The sequence below is a fragment of the Oreochromis niloticus genome, linkage group LG7 (genome assembly GCF_001858045.2).
Source record: "Oreochromis niloticus isolate F11D_XX linkage group LG7, O_niloticus_UMD_NMBU, whole genome shotgun sequence".
NCBI lineage: Eukaryota > Metazoa > Chordata > Actinopteri > Cichliformes > Cichlidae > Oreochromis > Oreochromis niloticus.
Genome location: NC_031972.2, coordinates 20347432 through 20367647, shown reverse-complemented (window position 1 = coordinate 20367647; position 20216 = coordinate 20347432).

The window sequence follows — 20216 nt, the reverse complement described above, 5'->3', positions numbered from 1 at the left end:
GAACACGGAATTGCTACATCAGCAGATGTTTGCACTCTAAACTACGCAGTTTAAAGGGTCCAATGTTGCTGAGTGTCGGATATCCAGTAAATTATTAATTATTAAGGTTAATCTTAAGTTACAAAATGAGTGCTCTGGGTTCATCTATGTGTTTGTGTGTGTGCACGCCTGACTTCACAGTGTGTCACATTTTGTCGCCATCTGGTGGGCGATTACATCTACTGCAAAGCACTTGCTCAATGTGCTGCTGAAAGACAGAATTGTGGTTCTGTTGAATGGTTCTTTAGAATAAAGTCAATAAGTCAGATATGTACAAACTGGAGCACACCCAAAACAGGAAGTCCTGAGGATGCAAAGCAGACCCTCACCCTTCCTCCAGTGAGACCAGACTGTACCACTCTAGTGCCTGTCTCCCAACCCTGTTTCCGAAAAGCTCATTGTTGTTTAGACATGAGTATGAACAAGGATCAGAAGATTAACTCTGTTTACTGGGATTAACTGACAATTCTGTCAGTCAAAGCAATAGTCGTGAAGGACAACCTCTTCCTGATGCCACTGCCTGTTTTTTCTTCATACCTGGGGGTGTTGATCTGTTTTTTGTGTTTGCCGATTTTACTGTGTTTGAATCTCGAGATATGAATCTGTCTAAGAGGTTGTTGGGGAGTCAAACACAATTCTCCTGCAGTCATCTCTTCCACATGTGCAACTACCCAATTAAAGTCCATATTCAATATGAGAGATGTTCAGCAATTAGAGCCACAAGTGTACCAGGAAACAGTGAGAATTGTGTTATCTTGTGGTGTCAACTTCACTGAAGATCTCCAGTATTTAAATTGTTACGGAGGAGGTGAAGCGGTCAGAGCTGTTTGACGTTTTGCAAAGGATTTCACTGTCCTTCAAAATAAATTACTCTTTTGACAAATCATACAGGCATGTGATGGTGACTTTGGAGGCCAGTTCAAAGATGGCTTCTCAATTGTTTCAGTTCACCTGATAGGACTTAGACAGAAAAGGCAATTATGTTTTAGCAACCAGGTATTTTTAAACCTCAATAAAGAATTCTTGTTGGGATGGTACCTTAAAATTATAACTCTTTCTCTCCTGCTTGATGCTGCAGTTCACAAACCAGTCTGAAGTCTTCGCTATAATTAATTTTCTCTTAATTTTAATGAGCTGACATATGTACTTTTTTAACAGTTTGAAAGAAAGTATCAAAAGATAAAGATGGGCGATGCTCAAGTTTGGTACGACTGTGTGCATGTGAGTGTATGTGGATGTGTGTGTGTAATAAGTCCCAGTGTTTATTTTTTACGGTTTTTACGGTTTTAACCACAATTTGAAATTTCAGCAATGAATTTGATTTGACCTCTTTCACACAGTTTTAACCTAAATTTAAGCTACAGAATGCAGGATGTTTGACCACCAATAGAAGATAAATATTACATGATCCACTGAGTCTTGATTTCTACTGTAACATTCAGATGTTAAGGTCAGAATTTGGCATAAAGAACATAAAAGCATGGATCCATCCTGCCGTATATCAACAGTTCAGGCTGCTGGTGGTGTAATTGTGTTGGGGGATATACCAAGCATTGTTTAAATACCATTGCTGTCATCCAGGTTCATCCCTTCATGACCAAAGGGTACCCATTTTCTAATGGCTGCTTCTAGGAGGTTAACATGCTGTGTCACAGAGCTTAGATCATTTCAAACTGGTTCCTTCATCATGACAATGAATTTTCTGTACTCAAATGGCCTCCACAGTTACCAGATCTCAATCCAATACAGTATCCTAGAGCATCCTTTTGGATGTGATGGAATGGTAGATTTGCATCATGGATGTGCAGCTGACAAATCTGCAGCAACTGTGTGATGCAGTTATGTCAGATTGGATCAAAATGTCTGAGGAATATTTCCACAACGTGTTGAATCTAGAAAGAGATACAGAAAATTAAGGGAGCTCTGAAGGCAAATTGGGCCCAACACTAGCAAGGTCTACCTTATGAACTGGCCAGTGAATTTATATTATATCTGGGTATAAATGGGTGTATTTTCAGCATGGTAATATTTAACTTATTCTTTTTTTCTTTTCTTGTTTTTCCATCAGTGATGTTTCTTCTAGTATGTTCATATAGAGCAAAACATCCACAGTGCATTTCACAACTTGCTCAGTAGGTTGTGCTATTGCATTTTGTTTGCTCTAATGTTGCCTGGATTCAGTGGGAACAGCATAAAAAGCAACAAAGATTCATGTTATTCCACACACATACTTTTGGACAACATTTCTAAATAGTTTGGAATAGATTAAGATAAATATAGTATTAAAAAACATTTTCATATGCCTATAATGAGGTTTCTTTCAGTTACAATGAATATGAATGAATTTTATTGTAGTTGCCCTGACTTAGTTTGTAGTGTTATGGTTACAATAAAAGCCACGAGAAAAAGTTAAGATAATATGTCCACTGTTGATACTTTCTTATTACCTTAATAACTGAATGAATGAAAGAGCAGAAGTATGAAAGCAAGAACATACAAAAATCTAAAAGTAAAAACGTAAACACTTGAAAGCTTTGGCATCTAAAACTTCTCAAACATATGTGTGCCCTATACAAAGACACATTAGTTGAACCTTTTTGAACATTTATCCCACACTTAGAAAGGGTACAGTAGATATTGTCATTCAGCATGCCCTTTTGTTAATTCACTGAAAAAGGAAGGAATTGGGCAGGAAAATCTTTTAAAAGGACTGCTTCTTTCAAGTTTAGGGACATAATGGAAGATTGATTATATGTCCTTCTGGGTTTGTTAGTAGCCTAGAACTATTTGTACTCTTTGAAGCCCACTTTATTGGTTATTAATCATAATCTCAAAGAGCCTCTAGTTAAAAGAGTGTAGGCCATGTCTCTGATGTTGGCCTTCCCTATTAATATATATTTCTTTTTAAGTAGGAAAAAAAGCTATTCAGGCACAAGGTTAGACTGCTGTGTTGTTTGTTTAATGGTAGTCCACCACACAGTTCAGTAATGTGTCTGTGACACGGACAGAGTAAAAACATGAAAAGTGATATGTAAACAGTTACGTGAAAATGTGCAGATTTTGACAGAACAAGGACAAGGAAATGCTAACTGCTTAACATACTACAGACATAAAAGCACCTGAAACGGAAAACAGGTTCCTAGGGTTTCTAGGAAAAACACAAGACCAGATGCAAGACAGGAACCTAGACTACAGTTAACAGAGTATAGTCTGTGTGTAGTACTGTGAGACCTATCATCCAAACACAGTTCGGATACTGCTGCTGGCTGCTGCTACTCTACAGTTTGTTTGTTTTTTCAAGCAGTCTTGATCAGTGTACCTATCCATTCATAAATAAGTGCATGAGTAAAGTAATTCCAGTTTATCATAATAATATTTAGATTATACTACAAATGGTTTCAAACTTGATATTTGAATTTACACTGCTTAGCCTCCCCCTTTGCAGTGAAATCACTGAACCGATCCTATTGAACATGTTCGTGATATTATTGCTTTTTTCTTTAATGGAGTTATGTGACGAATAATAATATGGATCGCTGTGTGGTGTAGCTTATTCAAGAGTTGAACCTGCCCTCTAGTCTTGGATTATTTTAAATGCTACTTATAGGTCCGTGGTGTGGGAGGGACTTGTGTGTGTGCATGTGTGTCTGTGTGTGTGCTCTCTGTCTTGGATGACACACACACACACACACACACACACACACACACACACACACACACAGCGTCAGGGGCTTACAAGTCTACTCCTTGTGCCAGTCCCAAACCCAGCAAAAGTCTTAGATCGGGAAAGGATTCCGGCTTAAAATCTTTGCCAAATCCGACACATGGATCCATCCGCTGTGGTGACCCCATGGGAAATAAGGGAGCAGTTGAAAGTACCTACTTAGCTGTAATTAGCTGGTGTCTGTGTCTGTGCTATGGATGCACCTTGCTAACTAACACCTTGCTAGTGGTACTTGATAACTTAGTACCCTGTTGTCCTAATATGGTCCAAGCTTCCTGCTTGGGGAAAAAATGCTCAAAATGCAAGATCAAGTCATCACTGTGAACAGATTCTGCTTTTATATACTATTTATGGCTCTAACTATTATTAGGTCCTATAAATGAAAATCTGCACTTTCCTCCAGACTGGAGTATCCACACAGCCAGAGTCCTTACACTGTGTTGTGGAGGGATGGATTGCACTCAGTTGGTCTGGGCCTTTCCATCTGACTTGTTGACTGTGTTGTATCAGAAAGCTTGTATTTGGCTGCATTGGGTGCATCTTAACATAAATTGTAAGTTTGTGTCTGTACTCTGTTTTAATGTTTCTGTAATTAAGCCTTTGTTTCGCTTCACACGATGATCTTTTGTGTCATTATTGCTTGTGTTTTTTTTGATAGGCTTAATAGACTGTTACTCAATGAAACAAGTTAGAAGCCATGGTCTCCAGTCTGCCTCCAACAGGTGCTTAGCAGTCCCTGTGGCCGTCTGAGGATGTAGTCTTCTCCCTTTATGATTCAACAATGATAGAATTCACCTGCAGTCAAAAAACTGCACAGTCATCTCCTGTCTTCCAGGGCAAATTGAAAATTCATCTCCTCAGGGAACTTGTCCCATTCTTGCCTACTTATCACTCCCATCTTAATTAAGTCTCTCTCGCCTTTACCTTCTTCTTCCACTAGGACCTAATATTGCCTCTTCCTCACATTTCTCTGCTTTGTAGCTTTCTGTTGCACTTCCTGCACTTCCTGAGCGTCAGTCCTATGGGGACATAGGATTATTTGTTAGATCTAATCATCGGGTCACTGTGGATTTGGCACACAACTTGTGGCATGTGATATTGGCCATCTAGGGACTAAAAACTACTGCTGCACTCAGGTCATGGTACGTTAGGACTTGCCACACAATGTTAGCTTGACAGACTGTAAAAAATATAAATTATTTCTCGGTTACTCTAGTTGAAACCCCATGGAAAGTACTAATATTTAACTTTAAAACTAGTTAAAATCCAAAAGTTCATGCAAAGCAGAAGTGTGCAAAACCCTATATAGAGTATAAAGATTATATTAGATGGAAGTGAAATCCTAAAAAAAAAACAGCAGTCGGCAAGAAAAAGTAGTAAAATTATGAGACAATAAAATATGACACGTTGGTACAACTGTTCTCCAGTGTGCTATTTTGGAGCACATATTGTGGAATAAAGCAAGATATACTGGAGAGGACTTGCATAACTTGTCTGTTTTGACATAAACAGGGTAGAGTGGACTTTGGGGAGTTTGAATAGTCTATTACTTATTTCTGTTGAAAGCTGCAAACACAGTGTGTATATTTTCGGTGTGAGAGTCTGACATATGGAAGCCCACTCCCCCCACCCCTAAACAGGCCATTCCACAGCAGCATTATCTGACCATCTTCCCTTTCAGGGAAACGCAGTATGGGTTTCAGAGAACTCCTTTGTTTTCCTTTCACTGTAACTGATAAGGACCCAAAAAAGGGAAAAAGGGGGCTTTTTCTGGGTGGACAGAATAAGAGGAAAAGGGAAAATGATCGTGACTTTTTTAAGTCCCGGGGAAGGGACAAGAGTCAGGAGAAAGAGATAACTGATATCATTTTTGTCAGCCTAAATTAGCTTCTTAGTGCATGCTATCTTGGTGAGCATGCTGCGTGCACAATACTTGCTGATTTGTGCTCTAGGCGATGGGAAATCCATTAAACAGATTCCGTTTTTTCATTGCCTTTAAATAGAGCTCGATTTGGGTGCCTTCTTGGTGGGTGGTCTGCTTGGTAATCGGGATTAATTTGGAAAGTTCATCTCTCGGTTACTGGTACACTGCCACTGGGAAAAACGTCAAAACAATGTGCTGGAGCCATTGCTCTTGTGTCACATTTCACCCAAAGGTGTGTTAAGTCATGCTGCAAAAGTAATCTGGATTTTTGACATGCAAAAACAACAATGGATTAGTTTTATCTGTTTGACAGTGCTCCCCTGGTGATTATTTAATCAGGGTATTAAAACATGTTTTTTGTCTTGCTGTTGTTTACTCTAGAGGTGGCTGTTGTTTCTGTTCTGTTTCCCGTTAGCTCGAATTGATCACCACATTTCTCAAAGAAACAAAAAAATCTGACATGTAGTTAATTTTAACCTTAGTGTGAAAAATATATTTAATATTTAAGAAAAGATATATGTTATGTCAAAATATAAGTTCTGACCTTTTAAGAACTATATAAGCAAAATACTTTAACCTCGGGGAATGAAGAGATCGAATCTGAGCAGTCTTTTCATATCTTAACCTTGGCTCTCAGTTTTTATTAATACTCTTGTATGTCAACATTTGTCAAATCCATCTGACAGCTGTCAAGTACAGTGAATGTCACCCATATGTCTCCAAATCTGCAAATGGTGCTAAACCAACCAGCTCATACATCCAATGGATGTTTTTTCACTATCAGGCAGCAGTCTTCTAAAGTGACATTCTTTAACTTCATATGGAAAGCTGTCGCTGCTACTTGGTGGCTCATTAGCAATAGTAAGAAATAGATAAAGTACACAATCATAATATTCAGGTTAATCAGCAAAAATGTGCTATTAAAGGCATACAGTGCATAATACATTAAGGATGTAAAATGTATAATTTTGCTAGAAAAATTGGGAATAGGTGCACGGATATATTGAAATGCACGTAATTCAAGTAAATGGAAGGGCAGCAAAAAAGGCAGAAACAACTCCAATGAGCTTGAAAGTCAATATTTTATTCAATCTCTTTATTCTTCAACACAGCCTGAACTCTCTTACACAGCTTTCATTTATAGTTCTCCAGGACTCCAGGGCTCTTGAAGCTCTTCTTTGGATGTTGGCTGCCTTTTCCCCCCACATCTATCAAGATTATCCTGCACAGCTTCAACAATGTTGAGGTCCAGGTTCTGGGGAGGCCAATCCATGACTGATAGTGTTCCAGTGTAGGGTGGCTGTAGCTCAGGAATTAAGTCATTAAGCAAGTCAAGTCAATGGAGGGTTGGTTTGATTACTGACTGTGTCTGTCTGCCTGCCAGTGTATCCTTGGTCAAGATACTGAACCGCAAGTTGTTCTGTGATGTGTTCATTGGAGTCTGAATGTTGTGTATGTATGAAAGCACTAAGGTTGAAAAAGAAGAGGAAAAAAAAAAACCTTGGGTAAATGAGGCTTTTTACTGAGTTCCTACGTAGAATAGAAAAGCACTATATGGGAACCAGTCCATTGCGTGCTTTTCTATCCAGGTGTCCTTTTACTACATTGGCATTGTGTTTGGGATCATGGTCATGCTGAAAAATGAAACCTATGCCAATCAGATGCTTCCCACAACATATTGAATGGTGTATGGAATATGGATAATAGTAATTTAGCACACCTCAGCCTTTTATCCGTGTTTCCCTTCCTTTAAAATGGCTTCTTGACAGCCATCCTTCCACTGACACCATTTCTGATGAGGCTTTAGTGAACAGTAGATGGATCAGCTGAAAGGCCAGATGCATCTCTCACACGCTGTCATGTCTTTGCTGGATTTTTTTCAGATGCTGTTTATCTACTGTAGACAGTTTTCAGGTTTGCTACCTCATCTTTTGCCCTCAGTTTTTCCAGTTTCCTTAATTTTTTAAGGATACACTGCACAGCATGCTGAGATATGCCAGCTTTTCAGCTAATAGTACTTTGAGAATCACTTTGCTGGCATTTTTCACAGATTGAGCTAAAGGATTAGGACTAAATTATCTGTTTTTGTGACAGCCTGGAAAGAGCCTAAATTTAAAATTGCTTCTTTTTTTGAGTTGTTTGAGATGTTACGTGGTTTAACAAAAAAGAAAAACCTTTCTCCGTCATGCACAAGGACTGAAAATAAACGAAAAAGCAGCCAATGTCTAAAGGAAAATTATGAAAGACATTCAGAAACCGTGGAGGGCTGTTGAGCAAGTCCATTGTAAAAAGTTACAAAAATTTCCAGCTCCTTGGGAGCAAAATACATAAAAAAAGAGTCTGGGTCAGATATGTTTGTTATTCTGTCTGACTGCCTGCATGCAAACACACACACACACACACACACACACACACACGCACTCATGAACAAACCGGGATCAGGTTTCTCTGTCTTCTTTTTAGCTACTGAAACCACCCTGTCTGCAGTAGCAGCTAGCATGCTCTCTCCAAGATGACGTGTCTCAGAGTTTACTTGCGGAAGCCCCCTGCCAATCCCTCAGAGACATCATCCTTCCTAGTCTGTACCTATGGTGAGGTAAATTTCTTTTATTTGAAAAACCATCTGAATACTGTAGGGCTAGACTGATAATGTGCTATTTTTGGTAAAATATGGTTGGCATAAACCCTACAATACCAATGACTATGAGAGTCTAGAAGAGCTAGCGATGGCACTTATCCGGATGTCTTATTTACCCGCCACATTGGCACACTGGTAAAGGATTGTGTTAATTTGATAAAAAAGTGTGTCACTGTTTCTGACACCAGAGGCATTCAATCCAGCAGTGCATCTGAGTTGACAAGCATCTTACTCCCAGCAACAAGTGGGCTCAGATGTAGCAACATGTCCTTTAGTCTGGTAATGAGGCTTCTCCTCTTTATCTGATGACACGTTGAATCATTTATGGAGGGTATTATCCAAACTGGAGGAGGTCGACCTGCACTGTTTACCGAGACGAAAGCCTCATCCATTATCCAGTATTTATCAGTCAGTATAGAGTAAATTAATATGGATAAGGTATTACAGGGGTGTGGTTAAAGTTGTGGGGGGGACTTTTGTATTTTATGCCTGTGATGCATGTGTGGGTGTGCAAGCAGGAAGCCAGAGGCAAGTTCCAACTGTGGCTGACTTTAAAGACCTAAGCAGAAGATTAGCACATATCTTTGTAGTGAAACATCAAAGCATTTTATATTTTATTGTGAAATTCCCATGTAGTTACAGCACACATCAAAATTGCTTTACTGTACCAGAGAACTGCTGATATTTCAGATAAAAGGAGGAAAACAGGTTGTGCCTGTCTGTCAATTTTCTTTTTAAGAGAGAGTGCCAGGCTGACTCTGGAGAAGGGATCATTACGCAAGCCAATTATTGACTTCAGTGTTTAATGTGGACCATTAATGAATTAATTTTATCCCACAATCCCTCCAGTTTCTGCTGATAACTTTTAACTTTTTACTCTTATCTTATCTTTTTACAATCTTTTTACAATCCTTTCAACATATCCATTCACTTTGTGGAAATTAACAACAGAGATACACTATATTGTGTCTCTGTTGGATAATATAAAGTATTAATTCATCTGTCTTCACATGCATATGAACTTGAGTAACACCCCATTCTTAATCCACAGGGTTTATATGATGTCAGCTCAGCCTTTGCAGCTATAAGAGCTTGAACTCTTCTGTGTAGGCTTTCTACAGGTTTAGGAGTGTTTATGGGAATTTTCTACCATTTTTTCCAGAAGTGCATTTGTGAGTTCACACACTGATGTTAAGCGAGAAAGCTCTCAGTCTCTGCTCTAATTCATCCCAAAGGTGTACTGCTGGGCTTAGGTCAGGACTCTGTCCAGGCCAGTCAAGTTCTTCCACACCAAACTCACTCATCCATGTCTTTATGGACCTAGCTGTGTGCACTGGTGTGCAGCCATGTTGAAACAGAAAGAGAAAGAGGTCATTCCAAAACTGTACCCACAAAGCTGGGAGCATGAAATTGTCTAAGATGTCAACCCCCACCCCACAACCACCACCACCACCACCACCTTTACACTTGGCCGAAAAATACCGTTCTCCTGGCAACCAGGCCAAACACAGACTCGTCCATCCAATTGCCAGACAGAGAAGCGTGATTTGAGAGAGCACGTCTGCACCGCTCTAGAGTCCAGTGGCTGTGCGAAATGCACCTGACGCTTTGCATTTTGTGATGTAAGGCTTAGATGCAAATGCTCAGCCAGGGAAATCCATTCCACGAAGCTCTCTACTCACTGTTCTTGAGCTGATCTGAAGGCCACATGAGGTTTGGAGGCCTGTAGCAATTGACTCTGCAGAAAGTTGATGACCTCTGTGCAGTATGTGCCTCAACATCCACTGACCCTGCTCTTTGATTTTACACCCAGCACTTTGTGGCTGAATTGCTATTGTTCCCAGTTGCTGGATTTCACTGAGCCCGTGAGAGCCCTTTCACAAATGTTTGTATAAGCAGCCTGCATGCCTAGATTGTTGATTTTATATATTTGTGGCCATAATTGGAACATCTGAATTCAATGATTTTGATGGATGAGTGAATACTTTTGGCAATATAGTGTATATTATATGATCCTTTCAACATATCCATTCACTTTGTGAAAATTAGTTGGCTGTACTTTGGACTTTCGATTGCAGACAGGGTATTCCTAATGAACAGGACTATGAAAGCATGAAAAAATGGACACACTGCACTGCTTTTTTTTAAAAAACAAAATCCAATCAGTGACAACTGTTTTCCTGTTGATAAGAAAGAGAAAGGAAAATGCTTGTGGACAAAGAAAAAAAGACACAAGATTATACTCTTTCTGCTTTCCTCCCAATGTATTTGATGCATTTACTTGACTAAAAGAGTTCACAAATTAACTTTATTATAAGCAGTGTCTAAAACTAGACACTATAGCTACAACTTTCTCACACAAAATGCTGAAAAATGCCCCAAAATACAAGTGAAAATTGTTTTATTAAAGATATAAGACAGAAAATATTAGATGCTCTCCTGCTCAGCAGTCATCCATCCACTCTGAAAGCAAACAAACAGCCTTAACCCAGCGGAACCTGACAGTCTGACAGCTCAGACAGCTCATCAATTCATATGCATTAAGTGTTCTCCAATTAAGACCGTGACAGCCACTCAAATACACCCTAGCAGGATGTGTGTGAGCCGGTAATTATGGGCCATGTTTACATGTTTGAACATGAAATTGAGTTGGATAAAAAATGTAGAGGAGGACTGGATTATCTGGGTGGATGCTAATCTCACAAATTAGTGTCATTGGATGCTGTTTTATCATAAAACGATGGTTTGATCCACCCACTTATCGCCAACAGCTGATCACAGAAAGTGAGTCTCTTTATAACAAACACCCTCCCTTTAGGTGTACCACGCTGGCACAGCTGCCTAACAGACACCAACAGTTTTGCCCAACTCAAGATGAAATAGCTGAAAACATTGCAACAGTGGAACCTTAGAAGTGATTTTTATTCCCTCAAGTTTTAAAACAATAGGCATTTACAGTGCTTTTTTTGAAATATCAGATTTATATTGCTGATGTTAGTATTAATATAAGAAGCTTTAGTTCTATTCTTAGTCAGGATTACTTTTTTAAGTAACCTTTTTCTGTTTATTAGTTTTTAAGACTTAGAAGATGCAGGTATACAAAACAAAATGAACAACAAACAAAACAGGTTTCGAATTTTCATAGTACAATACGGCATTTTTAATCCATGAGCCCAATGAAGGTTCATTAAACTATTCAATCAGACTGGTGACTATAAAGCATTTTTTTCTGAAAGTGACCTGCTTGGTTTGACTTAGTATATCTACTTTTCTGTAGGTGTAACACACTTCCTGATATCCTCAGCCACCTACTGAAGGGTGGAGGTGAACTTTGGTCAACCATGTTGTTTTGAAGTGTTTTATAAATAAAGTTGGATTGGTTTGGACTTCCAGCAGAATTTTTCTTGCTAATAGCATTGATAAGGAAATGGACTGAGCCTCATAATGATCTGCTCAAATCAACCATCGAAAATAACACTGTGAAAGAGGGAAAAGGGAGTTCCCTATTAAAAGCAGTAGTGAAAAAGTCAAATAGGTGACCCCCAAAAAGTCAGTAATCTGTTACCCTGAATAAACTGATGAGTAAGGGTTCCTTGATCTCTTGAACATATCACATATATAGGTGAAGTGCCTTTAAATAATTTATGTATTCTAGATGGAGAGAAGCATGGTCTGTATATAACTTTTAAATGTATCAGAGTGTGATGAGCATTTATAGTCATACTAGTATTTTCTAAACATTTTGCCCACATTTGTTCATAGTTGGGCTTTTGTTTGTACTTTGAGACATGTGTCCTTAAAAAATGTCTTAAGTGACTTTTTAAGAAAATGCATAAATCATCCCACCCTGTTGCACGATTTCCTAAACATTTTGGCCGTCTCGATCATATAAAACAATCAAAATTCTCCCTCCCAGGCCTGAATAAGCCATCGAATATCTTCCATTGCAGTAACATATTATAATTGTTTATGCCTTGAACTAACACTTTACATTATTTCTGTCTGTTGCTGTACAAGTTACAGTGGGATGCAAAAGTTTGGGCAACCTTGTTAATAGTCATTATTTCAAATCAAATCAAATCAAATCACTTTTATTGTCACGTCACATGTGCAGGTACACTGGTACAGTACATGCGAGTGAAATTCTTGTGTGCGAGCTTCACAAGCAACAGAGTTGTGCAAAAATACAATAACGTAGACCAAGCAAAAATATAAGAATGGCTAATCTGAAAGTAATAAATATATGTACAATATATAAGAGTATATGCATTATTGGATGTGTATACTAAATATGTTTTTCTACGTGTGTGTGTGTGTGTGTGTGTGTGTGTGGGTGTGTATATACATATTTTACAAATGAAATAGAGTAAACAATAAAATAAGATATATAAAATGTACAGAGGTTGGTAGTCGGACATGTGCAAAACAGTGGCATTAATGTACAGTATGGAGTGCATAATGTTGAAGTTCCAGTAGTGAGGGTGAGGTGTCTATGACGTGTTCAGCAGTCTGATGGCCTGGTGGAAAAAGCTGTCTCTCAGTCTGCTGGTACGGGACCGGATGCTGCAGAACCTCCTTCCCGATGGAAGTAGTCTGAACAGTTTATGGCTGGGGTGACTGGAGTCCTTGATGATCCTCCCTGCTTTCCTCAGGCACCGCTTCCTGTAGATGTCTTGGAGGGAGGGAAGCTCACCTCCAATTATCCGTTCAGCACACCGCACTACTCTCTGGAGAGCTTTGCGGTTGTAAGCGGTGCTGTTGCCATACCAGGTGGTGATGCATCCAGTGAGGATGCTCTCAATGGCACAGCGATAGAAGGTCCTGAGGATGCGGGGGCTCATGCCGAATCTTTTCAGTCTCCTGAGAAAGAAGAGGCACTGCTGCGCCTTCTTCACTGTTTTGTTTATGTGTACTGACCATGTGAGATCCTCAGCCAGATGTACACCAAGGAAGCGGAAGCTGCTCACTCTCTCCACAGCGGCGCCATTGATGGTGATGGGGGTGTGTACTTCCCTGCACCTCCGGAAGTCCACTATCAACTCCTTTGTCTTTGCGACGTTGAGGGTGAGATGGTTGTCTTGACACCAGTGGGTCAGGGCGCCGACCTCCTCCCTGTAGGCCGTCTCATCACCGTTGGTGATAAGACCCACCATTTCCCTGTATAAATCGTTGGTTGTTACAATAAAAACTGTCAGTTAAATATATCATATAGGAGACACACACAGTGATATTTGAGAAGTGAAATGAAGTTTATTGGATTTACAGAAAGTGTGCAATAATTGTTTAAACAAAATCAGGCAGGTGCATAAATTTGGGCACCACAAAAAAAGAAATGAAATCAATATTTAGTAGATCCACCATTCCTCTTTACAAAACATCTCTAGTTCATTCAGGTTGGAGTCCGAGCATGGACAGCTCTCTTTAACTCACACCACAGACTTTCAATAATATTCAGGTCTGGGGACTGAGATGGCCATTCCAGAACGTTGTACTTGTTCCTCTGCATGAATGCCTTAGTGGATTTTGAGCAGTGTTTCGGGTCGTTGTCTTGTTGAAAGATCCAGCCCCGGCGCAGCTTCAGCTTTGTCACTGATTCCTGGACATTGGTCTCGAGAATCTGCTGATACTGAGTGGAATCCATGTGTCCCTCAACTTTGACAAGATTCCCAGTCCCTGCACTGGCCACACAGCCCCACAGCATGATGGAACCACCACCATATTTTACTGTAGGTAGCAGGTTTTTCTTGGAATGCTGTGTTCTTTTTCCTCTATGCATAACGCCCCTTGTTATGCCCAAATAACTCAATTTTAGTTTCATCAGTCCACAGCACCTTATTCCAGAATGAAGCTGGCTTGTCCAAATGTGCTTTAGCATACCTCAAGCGGCTCTGTTTGTGCTGTGGGCGGAGAAAATGCTTCCTCTGCATCACTCTCGCATACAGCATCTCATTGTGTAAAGTGTGCCGAATGGTTGAACAATGCACAGTGACTCCACCTGCTGCAAGATGATGTTGTAGGTCTTTGGTGCTGGTCTGTGGGTTGACTCTGACTGTTCTCACCATTCATCGCTTCTGTCTATCCGAGATTTTTCTTGGTCTGCCACTTCGAGCCTTAACTTGAACTGAGCCTGTGGTCTTCCATTTTATCAATATGTTCCTAACTGTGGAAACAGACAGCTTAAATCTCTGAGACAGCTTTCTGTATCCTTCCCCTAAACCATGATGGTGAACAATCTTTGTCTTCAGATCGTTTGAGAGTTGTTTTGAGACCCCCATGTTGCTACTCTTCAGAGAAAATTAAAAAAGGAGGGAAACTTACAATTGACCCCCTTAAATACTTTTTCTCATTATTGGATTCACCTGTGTATGTAGGTCAGGGGTCACTGAGCTTACCAAGCCAATTTGAGTTCCAATAATTATATCTAAAGGTTTTGGAATCAATAAAATGACAACAGTGCCCAAATTTATGCACCTGCCTGATTTTGTTTAAACAATTATTGCACACTTTCTGTAAATCCAATAAACTTCATTTCACTTCTCAAATATCACTGTGTGTGTCTCCTATATGATATATTTAACTGACATTTTTTATTGTAACAACCAACGATTTATACAGGGAAATAATGACTATTAACAAGGTTGCCCAAACTTTTGCATCCCACTGTATGTTGGATACCACCCCTCTCATATGCCTGACCTGTGTAGTCTTCAGAGGGGATATTTAGTTCTCGGAAGGATTTCAAAAAATGAACCAAATGCTTGGTGCACCCGACATCAGACACTTTAGCTAAAAAAAAGTATTATTACTATGATTTTTGTGGTTTGGCGTTATGGAATGCATGATCTTTTCATGTGGGCTCTCACTGAGTTCATCCTGACAATGTGCCCTTTCAAAAGTGGGTCAAATTTGGCCACGAGCTTGAGTTCTTTCAGAAAGCTTCTATTGTTTGTTTGAGTGTGCCTGTGGACCCCTTAGAGAAAGATTTTTCGCTGCCAACCACTGAACTTCATCCGCGGACAATGTGAGGACCTAATGCTTTCTCTTCCCCTTGGGCGTTTGTTATCTGCAGTATAGTTTTCTCCTTTCCAAATTGAAGTCGATGATATCCTTCTCTGATAATGCTGGACATTTTGCAGCAACAGACTGAGGCCACTTCCACGATCCTCCTTTGCCAATTATTCTTGCCCCTTAGGGGGATTGTAAACACAAAACAAACCAGTGAAACAACTTTACAGACACAGCCTATTGCCAGCTACAATGCAAATGTTTTTTGGGTTTTTTTTTTTGGTGCCTAATCTGACATTTTAAAGATTTTGATGTGTAGCTGACTTGGAAAGGGAGAGAAGAGAGGAACAGCAAGCAAAACAAAGCAAACTCCAAAATGAAGTGTTTCATGTGGATTTAAATAAAACTGCTTTGAAATAAATTTTATTTAAAAACCATCTCAGATTTGCAACGCCGTGTATAGGTGCTGGTCCCACAGAAAATAACAAAGGCTTCATGGCAAATCTGGTGCTTTGATAAGGTCACATGTATCAGCCCTTAAAATGTTACCTCAAAACGGTTGAGGTAACATTTTAAGGGCTGAGTTAAAGGTAGTATTTATTTGTAACACAAATTGTAGTGCTATCACTTTGAAAGTGCATTGAAGTGGATCTTAGGAGGCAGGGGGTGGTGGCAAAGGCATGAGTCACTTCTTTCTCACTAGAAACTAGAGTTTGAATCTCACACTGGACCAGCTATTTATACTTTATTTGGTCATTTTACCACTTAAGTTGCAGTTTCACTTGCTGTGAGGTCTATCAAAAGAGACCAGGAAACTTGTGTCCATGTCCATTTTCAGGCTTTGCCATGAACTTATGCGATCATGTGCAATGAACCTGCAATCTTGATGTCTTTTAAAATGCCTGCTTCAGAGACACAGACCAGGTCTTCAGCATAATCAGCATAAAGGGCTAATCTGTTCCCATCTGTTGTAAATCTGTTACTGTCTGGATACAATGGAAATTCTCATTAACTAACTATATCCAGAATCTCATAGACTTGAAACAGAAATTCAAAAATTCCCAAATAGATGCTGCAGTAACTACAAAATGACATAGTCATAGTCATGACTCAGATGGATAGCAAGGTGCTGGCAGTCTGTCTGCATTTATTATTTAGGCTCTTATTTAAGTGACATTTATTTGCAAAACTTTACCAGTATGTTTGAGTGTGATTGCAGTCAGTTTGAGTCAGACTGTGACAGTTTGGAGACAGGTTGCCTCCCACCAAGTGATCCAGACAATCACCTTGCAATCGCTTGAGAGTTAGTCACTGCAACTACCAGTAGTGAGTTGCAATGCGAAAAATTCTCTGCAGTCACTGCGTAACCACTAATTTTTTTCAAACTCTTTCTTAAAGTTGTATCACCTACAGGTGCTTGCTAGTTGTGATTAAATGCTAACATGCTCTCTGTGGATACTCTAACTCTGATTTCCATGTTTGTGTAGGAGCTGTTATTTCTGGTAGCTGTCTATCATATCTCTACTGTTTTTAGCTAAGCAAAAAAAAGCAAGAAACTTAGAATAACGTAAGTGCAACAATCGAGGATGCACTAAGCTGAATACTTGGAAAATACTTATGTGATCATGCACTTGAACAAAGATTATTCCCTAAATTACAACAGCTTTCCATTTTGCAGCTTTCTCCCCTGCACACACGCTTTGGTGTTCCTTAATGGTCTCACCCCGTGCAGCGTTTATCTCTTGTCCCTTCCTCAGAACAGCCAGTAAATTGAAGTTTCTTTGTTATGACGTGCACAGAGCGTCAAATATGTGACAAGATCTGTTAGAAATATGATAAGTTCTGTCTTCCAGTTACTAAATTCCTGGAGACCTGTTGACCTAGTGAAGAATGCAGTTCTGTCTTTCAGGAGATATTCACATTATACGGTGCCTCTCTCCGTGGATTCAATGGACACAATAAAATTGATCTAAAGCCCCGATTAGATAACGCAGCACGAGCTCCATTTCAGAGGTTTTGGCAACTAACCTGGAAGAAGAGCTTCTTGGATGTTATATAACAAGCCTGTTAAAAGAAATTCAGTGAAGAAACGAGAGGACACCTTGTGTGTCTCATCAAATCTGCTCTTTGTTCCCCCCTTTGGATCAAATGGGATGATTTGGCACTCTCCCCAGATGAAAACTTTAAATCCCATACACAGCAGTTTTCAAACTTTTCAAAATGGTTCCTTTTCTCACAGAAGATGTTACCGAACAGGGATTACCTCTGTTCTGTTCTCTTGCTCCTTTATGCTGATAATGGCAGCTTTAACTGTCAGTGTCTCTTGGCATGGCTTTACCGGATGATCTTGGGGTGCAGGTTTTCATATGTAAATGTAACAAATAAGCAGCAAAGCCTATTAAGGCAACAGGAATAAGGGCGAGCTAAAAAGTAACAAGGTCCTACACATACACATACACAAACAAACACACATACACATACAAGGCATAACCTTTCCATTAGTCCGAGTATGGGCTTTTCTCTGCTCATTCCTAAATTGAGTGAGTGGAAAATGGCAAGGGCATTTTAAGAAATAATAAAAAAGAAATCTTTTTTGTCAGTGTTGGTAGCATATTTCACATTTTTCACATTTTGAAGTGAACTAAATTGAAATTGGACAACAAACATGCATTAAAATATGGCCTTTACCAAATATTGTTGCTTTTTATATTCATTAATTGAGAATGTAGCAGCACTTAACAGCCATGGAGTTATGTAAGCCATGCAGGCAACTTTAAATGAGGCTAATCGATTCCTTCAAAGCAGCAGCAGTCCGTAAAAATATAAAGAACCTTGAAAAATCCCATGTCCAAAGTTTCATCAGGAAATGGCATTTAAGCGTGACTGTGGAAGTCAAGCAAAGATCTGGAGGACCAAGATAAAACTGCTTGTTTGGAGGAGAGAAAGGCAAAAAAAAAAATATAAAAGAACAAAAAAAATAAACCTCTAGTATCAGTACACAACAGCAGTATGGTCTCCCTGACACAGAAGTGGTGGTGTTGATGCACAAATACGATGCGTCGCCAGAAGGAGCCCATACATGTGACCTTATCAAAGCAGCATGCGGATAAGCCCGCTGCCCTTTTGAAAAAGATAAAGTTAAAATTCAGTTTACTGGTCACAATCACCACGAGTAAGACTAAAGGACAAAAAGAGCAGAATTTCATGAAAAGATTACCTTGCCAGCTTTTCAGCATAGTGATGGAAAACAGAAAGAAATTACTTTGAGGTTGTGCAGAAACTAAAGAGAGAGGGAGAAGAATGGATTGCACTGACTAACAGCCAATTCTTTATGCAGATGTCCCTCAAACTTATGCTGTCTCTGTCCCCTCATTTGAACATGAAGGAAGTCTTTATGGTTGGGGTCATTTGTGCAGCACATGTAAGACATCCTAAATGTACTGCAGATAGTGTAGCTTAGAAAGTCTGAGTGTTTTGGTGGATTTAAATCCAGTAGTCAATTTATAAGTAAATCTTTATTCTGACTTTGCTGTACTCATATTCTACAGCGAGCACCTCAGTATAAGTTTCTCTCATCTTGTCTCATTTTTAAAAGCTGTTACTCTCTGCCTCTCTCCTTAAATGTCTTTGCTCGAATTGCATTTGTCTTGCAGTATTTTACTGCTGCTGTATGAGTTTTGCTATTCAAATGAATGACATCAGAAAACACAGACAAGCTGATTTCACTATTTTTGTAACTTGTTGTGCAACTTGAAGAAATAGATACAAAACACATTCAGGAAAATAGCTTGATGTAAATAAAACAGAACACTACTTAATATTTAATATGGAGTATTGCTATATTTTACATAACATATCTTTGCTCACTGTGTAAAACCTTAGGTAGGTTTTTAACTTGCTGTAAGTTTGCCTTTTTCTCAAAGTTGATACCAGTTTGTAAACTGATGATACACAAGTGTGTTGGTACATCTCTAGTGTAAAAAAGAAGTGGAGCAAAAGTTGAAGTTAAATAAGGATTGAAGTGAAGTTATGTGTTAATTTCCATTTAAATGAACAGTGTCTGGAAGTTGGTAATAGTTTGGATTTTTACAACACTGTGGCTGTGTCTCACACACACCACACATACACAGATGTACACGCACACACATACGCGTGCACACACACACACGCACACAGGGACGTGTCTTCTAGTCAATTTAATAAATATTTTCAGGGTTTTGTGTTTTATTCTTTCCTGTCTAATTTCTTTTAGTGTAACCGTCTCTGCTGCTGCAACCTGCTGAATACCTTTATTGTTAAGGAGACTCATTAGTTTTTACTGTCGCTACAAAAAGCCTCATTCTAGACCTTTTATTGTGCTGTATTATTTTAATTAAAGACTTTTTTCCCTTTCTGTACAGGTTGTCAGGTTGGCATCTCTATAACAAAGAGAGCTTGTTTTCCCCTAACCTTCACCTGAACAAGCCTGGCATTTTAAATTCCTGCTCTGAATCCTTCAATACGCAGAACAGCAGAGCAGCTTTGCCACCCAAGGATACATTCACTGCATATCTAAAAAGCCAAAGCAGTGGATGAAGAAAAAGGTAGAGTGCATTTCTTCGGCTCTTTAAAGGTATCACAGCAATATATTCTATTCAAGTCCACTAAATTTACAGTGCTGAGCAAAAGTCTTGAGCAAGCGCTCATTTCAAAGGAACAAACGGTAGGCCTAAACAACGATCTGTAGCATATGAACAGCATTTGAAAGTGTTGTCCTTAAGAAACAGAAGAGAATACAGCAAAGATCTGACACAGGACCTGGCCGTTCAGCTGATCCATGTACTGTTTGTTGAAGCCTCATCAGAAATGGTCTCAGTGCAAGGGTAGCTGTCAAGAAGGCAGTACTT